Raw genomic sequence first — 7,294 nt, forward strand, 5'->3', positions numbered from 1 at the left:
GAACAGGTTAGACCTTGTTGGGTTCACATCAGTAAGATTCTTACAGCCAGAAGTGGTCCCATGTACTCAAAGAATTCTTAAAGGAAATATCTCAGATGCAGACATCTGACCTTCTACCAGAGACTTCAACAAGTTTTCCTTGATGCGGGAACTGCAAGAGATCAAGGCTAGTGCCCTAAGCATTTGACCACAAGCTTCACTACAGAGCCACTTCAATTTTTTACAATACTGCAGTTGATAAAAAAATAAAAATTACCAAAGACAGCCTTAGATGTGCAAATCCAAATGTAAAAAAATGATAATAAATATGTAAAAAGCAAGAAGAACCGTCTGCTTCTTAAAAAAAATAAAGCCCACACCAATGATTCTTATGGCTGTGGAAATGGATGAAATCTCAGATGAATAACTCAAAACAATGACTCCCATAATGATCAAAACATTGAAGAGGACATAGAGATATAATGGAATGAATTCAACGAGTACAAATAAATAGCTGAATGAAATAATGAAAGAATGTATAGTTTGAAGTCAGGGCTATGGACTTGTATTCCACTAGCTCTTTTCTGCATTGATTATTTTGGACATAGGATCTAGCTTTATTTCTAGACTGTCTGTGACTCTTTTTCTCTGCTTGCCCAGATTTTTGGGATTGACAGCACTGACCCATTATGCCTCCCTAGAGTGAGGATAACAGCTGCATACCACCACACCCAACAACTGCTTAAGACAGATCTAGATAAGGTTTGTCTCTGTGAAGGTTTGGCCTCAAACTGTGATCTTTTTAATGTTACCTACCTTGTAGCTAGGACTATAATTTGAACCATCATGAACACATTAGGGACTTAATTTTAAAATATTTTGGCCAAAGTTGGACTATGTGTTATCAGCAAAATTACTTATGAGTGTTGACAGTTTTTGAAGACACAGATATATGAATTATGATGGTGGAAGTCATTGCTTAATTCTTAATATTTTGTTTCTATTGCAATTAAAAATGCAGTTGTGAAAACAAAATGTTGATTAACATAAATCATTTTGAAATATTTTGTTGATACAGTTAGTATGTGTTATATTTTGAAACAACAATCACTCACTTATTTCACCAGCAAATGCATAGCAATAAGTAAAAATGCCACCATATACTAGAGCTTCAGGTCCCTCTGATAGTGACATGATATAGAGCACCAAAAATGCCTCTAAAAATGAAGAGTCCCAGAATTCACCATTAGAATTTCTTCCTAAAAGCAGGTTTCAAACTCTGCTATAGAGCCATAATAGCAAAGACAGCTTGGTACTAGCACAAAAAGAGACCTGAAGACCAATGGAACAGACTAGAGGGCCCAGAAATAAAGCCTCATATGTACAGTCAGTTGATATTTGACAAAAGAGCCAAAGACATACAGTGGAAGAATCATAACCTCTTCCACTATTGGTGCTTAGAAAACTGGGTGGCCACATGCAGAAAACTAAAAGTAGACCCTAGCTTGTCACCGTGCACTAATGTCAATTCAAAATGTATTAAAGACCTTAACATCAAACCTGATACTCTGAAACTACTGCAGGACAGAGTAGGAGAGACATTTGTACTTATAGGCACAGGCAGGAACTTACTGAACACAGTCCCAGGGTCACAACTAATTGGACAAAGACTGGACAAATGGGACTACCTTAAAAGAAAGTGTTTCTGCTCAGACAAAGAAATATCAACCAAACTAGAAAGAAAGCCAACTAATTGGGAAAAATATTTACCAGTAAAGTATCAGACAAGTGTATAATATCCATTATATACAGGGAACTCAAGAAACTCAAGAAACTAACTTCTCACAAATCTAAAAAACCAATCATGAAATGGGCAAGAGAACTAAAGAAAGAAGAGATAAAAATGGCAAAGAAACACATGAGTAAATGTTCATCATACCTGGCTGTAAAGGAAATGCAAATAGAAACAACACTGAGATACCACCTTACCCCAGTCAGAACAGCCCACATCCTAAAGTCAGCCAATGACAAATGCTGGAGGGGATGCAGAGAAAGAGGTACCCTACAGCATTGCTGGTGGGAATGTGTACTAATACAACCACTTTGGAAAATAGTATGGAGATACCTCACAAAGCTTAATACAGACCTCCCATATGACCCAGCCATACCACTCCTACGTTTCTACCCTGAACAACAGGAACCAGTATACAAAGACACATGCACCTCCATGTTTATTGCAGCACTGTTCATGATAGCCAAGATTTGGAAACAACTCAAATGCCCCACTACTGATGAGTGGATGCAAAAATTGTAGTACCTATATACAATGGAATATTATGCAGACATTAGAAAGGACAAAATAATGGCATTTGCAGGGAAATGGATGGAACTAGAACAGATTATTTTGAGCAAAGTAAGTCAAGAACAAAGAGACAAATGGCACATGGTCTCCCTTATATGTGGATGCTAAAGCCAAAATGCAAAAAGATATGACAAAGTAACAGGACTCAAGAAACAAAGGGCATCACCCATTTTGACATATCATTGCTAAGTGACTCCATGTTCTTGACCGTATATATGGAAGATATATGCACGCAACTGATGGAAGCCAGGAGGAAGAACAGAATAAGTGAGGACAACTTAAACTAAGCAAAAGGAAAGAAATGTAAACATCAATTGATGTGGAAAAAAATAACTTGTATTGTCAAAGCTCATAGAATTCAAAAACTGTATAGACCATGATAATGATAATTTGCATTGTGAAGGTTAAAATGTGTTTGTGACTCTATCACTATTCCACAATACTGTGAAATATGTGAAATTTATGTAATCACTTAATCTCAATTAAAGAAAAAATGTGAGAGAAGGGATGGGTTAGGAAAGATGGGTGACAATGTTGTCAGACAATTTGTACTCATGTACTGTTTTGTAGAATGGGAACTTCTTTGTACAACTACTTAAACATAATAATAAAAAATAAATAAATAAAAGGTTAGGTAACTAACTGAACATTGACACTTTAAATAGTGCCTCAGCTGGTGATTTTGTGAATTGCATATAGAGGAGTACACTTTTATTAAAATGTACTTTATTTATCTTAATTTATGCAAAGGAACGGCTACTTAACTGTGGAGAGCTGCGGGAGCCACGACCAAAGATGGCTGCAAAAGCAACATTGTAGCTCCTTGGTTCAAGGTGCGGCCGCAAAAATGGCAGGGCCCCGTGGCGCGGCTCCAACCTAAGATGGCGCGGGCTTCCGCCTTCCGTCTTCCTCGTGACGAGTGCTCTCTGTAAAAAACAACTCCTTATATGGCTATGACTTGGCTCCTAGTTTGCTTCCATGTTTGCAGCCCTATCGGTATATGCCACGTGGCGCTTCGGGATTGGCCATCCAGGGGGCTTATAATTGGAGAGGGGGGGGCCGGAGGAAAAGAGAAGCAGGAAGAAGTGGGCAGGAGAAGCAGGAGAGAAGAAGCTGTAAACAAGGTCCTGAATAAACCGCCTGAGAGAAGAACCTGTTGTCGCGTCATCCTTGCGGGTCGAGGCGGTAGCGACAAGTGGCGCCCAATGTGGGGCTGGACAGGATTCTGAACTTTCAGTGGTCAGGGTGGTGCACCGGTAAGTTCCCAGGAAAAGGGGAATCTGCGACAAGAGCCGGGGTAAGAGGGGATCCGCGATAAAAGCGGGAGGGATTTTTTGCTCATCTCGGTAGATAAAAGAGAGAGCGGAAACCCGGGAAGAAATAAAATACAGGCCTAAAGTGAAAGTAACAAAAACCAACTAAGATGGGCGCTTCCTCTTCACACCCAATTTTGCTGGCTCTTAAGGAGCTGTTATACTCAAAAAGGTTAAAGTTAAAGACAGGCACCCTAGAAAGATTTTTAAATGAATGCAACATTGTAGCTCCTTGGTTCTTAGTCTCCGGGGAGCCTCACGGTAGTCTCATAGGAGAAGTTGGGAGAGGACTTAGATTTTGCTTATGAACAAGGAACACTTAAGAGTGGGGTAAGGCCAATTTGGAGGTTAGTGAGAAGTTGCCTGGAGGATCAGCGCTGCAGTGAGGTAGTGGAGATTGGGCAGTCTTACAATGTAGTTTTAAAGGACAGATAGATAACCATTTTCCAAAACATCCCCTGTTAAATTTTCTAAAAGAACATCCCGTAGTTTTTCCTAAAGTTACCTCCTTAAATCCCCTTGCTAGAGCTTGCAATATTTTTACCGATGGCTCTAAAACGGAATGCAGCATGTGCATGGTGGAAGGCCATAACCCAGTCCGCCACCAGTTTCAAGCCGGTGCTCCACAATTAGTGGAACTACAAATTGTTGTAAAAGTGTTTCAAACCTGTCCTTTTCCTTTTAACTTAATTTCAGACTCTGCTTATGCTATAAATGCTTTAAGAGTCTTGGAGGCTGCAGGGCCAATAAAACAGGCCTCTCCTGTTGGATATTTGTTTTGTCGCTTACGATTGCTTTGGCAACGACAACACCCTTTCTATCCCTTACATATTCGTGCCCATACTGGTCTGCCTGGCCCTTTAAGCGAAGGCAATGATATTGTTGATTGTTATACCCGTCAAGATTGGATTTTTTTTAGTTCAAATTTGGATAGAGCAAAAATTTTTCATAATAACTTTCATGTTAACTCAAAAGGTTTACAAAAACAATTTCGACTTTCCCGTGCGGATGCCCGACAAATAGTTTTAGATTGCCCTCATTGTGTAATTTATCATCACTTACCTAGTGTTGGTGTTAATCCTCGAGGCCTTTTGCCTCTTAAAATATGGCAAATGGATGTTACCCATGTACCTGAATTTGGACGCCAGAAATTCGTGCATGTTTCTGTAGACACATGCTCTGGCATTATATATGCCTCCCCTATGACTGGAGAAAAGGCACATCAGGTTATTACCCACTGCCTAGAGGCGTGGGCAGCTTGGGGCAAACCAAAACAGCTCAAAACTGATAATGGTCCTGCATATACAGGAAATCAATTTTTCTCCTTTTGCAAAGCAATGGATGTTCAACTTCTTCATGGGTTGCCCTATAACCCTCAAGGTCAAGGCATCGTAGAACGTGCACATCGCATGCTAAAGGAGACTTTACAAAAACAAAAAGGGGGAATTGGCCATGGCCGTATCCCTAAGGAAAGGCTTTCTCTTACTTTATTCACTATTAATTTTTTAAATTTGGATGCTCAAGGCCTGTCTGCGGCGGACAGGCATAACAAGTCTCAAGGTCTAACAAAAGGAATGGTAAAATGGAAAGATATTTTGACAGGGCTCTGACACGGGCCTGATCCCGTGCTAACATGGGCACGAGGTTCTGTTTGTGTTTTTCCACAGGGCCAACAGGATCCGGTTTGGTGTACCTGAACGACTCGTTAGGAGGGTCCAAGGAGAAGAAACACAAGATTCAAGGGGTGGTGATGGTTCTTCTGATCGCCCTCACAACGATACAGCCTGTAAGACCAGTGCCGAGATGGAGGATCCTGTCCGTGTTCCCGAGACCGATGCCCTTATCTTTTAGGCAATTGGACTGGAGAGTTTGACAGCTGTAGATCATTTGAAGGAGTGGGCGGGAATGGGCTCCCTTATTGGTATCCTGGCATTGGTGATCTTGCTGTGCCTGTGGTGCATATGCCGGATTAGGAGCTCGCAGCGCAGGAGTATGGTTATGGTGGTCCAGGCCTTCACTGCCATTGAGGCCGGACAGTCCCCCTACGCGTGGCTTGCCATGTTAAAGGAATAGCACAGGGTGCGAGGCAAATGCACTGCACTTGGGAATCATTCCCTGGCGTGAGCCCAAGAAGAGCATGTTGGGTTGCAAGTGGGTTGATGCCCAAGATCCCACCTCTGCAAAAAAGGCATCGGACGGGCCTGGTCATCACTGGGGAAGGCGCCCCTCAAGCGAAGACCAGTGCAAGGTCCTCTCATTAATGTTTTAGACAGAGGCCCAACCTCTACTCTTACCTGTTGCTTAACAAAACAAAAAAGGGGGAGCTGTGGAGAGCTGCGGGAGCCACGACCAAAGACGGCTACAAAAGCAACATTGTAGCTCCTTGGTTCAAGGTGCGGCTGCAAAAATGGCGGGGCCGCGTGGCCTAAGATGGCGCTGGCTCCCACCTTCCAACTTCCCGGTGACGAGTGCTCTCTGTAAAAAACAACTCCTTATATAGCTATGACTTGGCTCCTAGTTTGCTTCCGTGTTTGCAGCCCTATCGGTATATGCCACGTGGCGCTTCGGGATTGGACATCCAGGGGGCTTATAATCAGAGGGGGGCGGCGGAGGGAAAGAGAAGCAGGTAGAAGCGGGCAGTAGAAGCAGGAGAGAAGAAGCTGTAAACAAGGTCCTGAATAAACCGCCTGAGAGAAGAACCTGTTGTCGCGTCATCCTTGCGGGTCGAGGAGGTCGCGACACTTAACAAAGTAGTTTATGAATACATATTTAAAAAATTATTGTAAAGATGATGTACAGAGGGGTTACAGTTACACAAGTCATATAATGAGTACATTTCTTTTTCAAAAGTGTCACCTCTTCCCTCATTTTTCTCCCAGGTTTTTCCTTCTCAATCCACCCCAGTTCATTTCCAACATAATGTCAAGTGAGTGTCACTGCTGAATTAGTTATCCCTTTATCCCACACTTTTGTGCTTTGCCTTACCCTTGCCAAGACAGATAAACTCACATACAAGGCAAAATAAGGAAAAAATCAACAGAAATCCAAAACAGTGACAAGTGGGGAAAAACAAGAAAAAAAAACACAAAAAAGAAAGAAACAACAAATCTTCAAAGAAACAACTGCCCACTAAATAAGTGGGCTAAAGACTTAAAGAGAAACTTCTCTGAAGAGGAAAGAAGGATGGCCAATAGACACATGAAGAAATGCTCAACCTCCTTAGCCATAAAAGAAATGCAAATGAAAACAACATTGAGATACCACCTCACCCCAGTTAGAATGGCAAAAATTGAGAACTCTAAGAACAACAGAAGCTGGAGGGGATGAGGAAAGAAGGGAACCCTACTGCATTATTGGTGGGAGTGTAAACTTGTCCAACCACTTTGGAAAGCAGATTGGAGGTTCCTCAAAAGACTCTACATAGAGCTCCCCTATGACCCAGCAATCCCACTTTTGGGCATTTACCCAAATGTTCACAAATAAGACCATACTAAAGCTACCAGCACGACTATGTTTATTACAGCCTTATTTACCACAGCTAAGATATGGAAGCAACCCAGATACCCCTCATTAGGTGAATGGATCAAGAAAATGTGGTATATATACACAATGGAATTCTATGCCTCCATCAGAAAGAATG

The sequence above is a fragment of the Dipodomys ordii genome, unplaced genomic scaffold, assembly GCF_000151885.1.
Source record: "Dipodomys ordii isolate 6190 unplaced genomic scaffold, Dord_2.0 Scaffold136, whole genome shotgun sequence".
Classification (NCBI taxonomy): Eukaryota; Metazoa; Chordata; class Mammalia; order Rodentia; family Heteromyidae; genus Dipodomys; species Dipodomys ordii.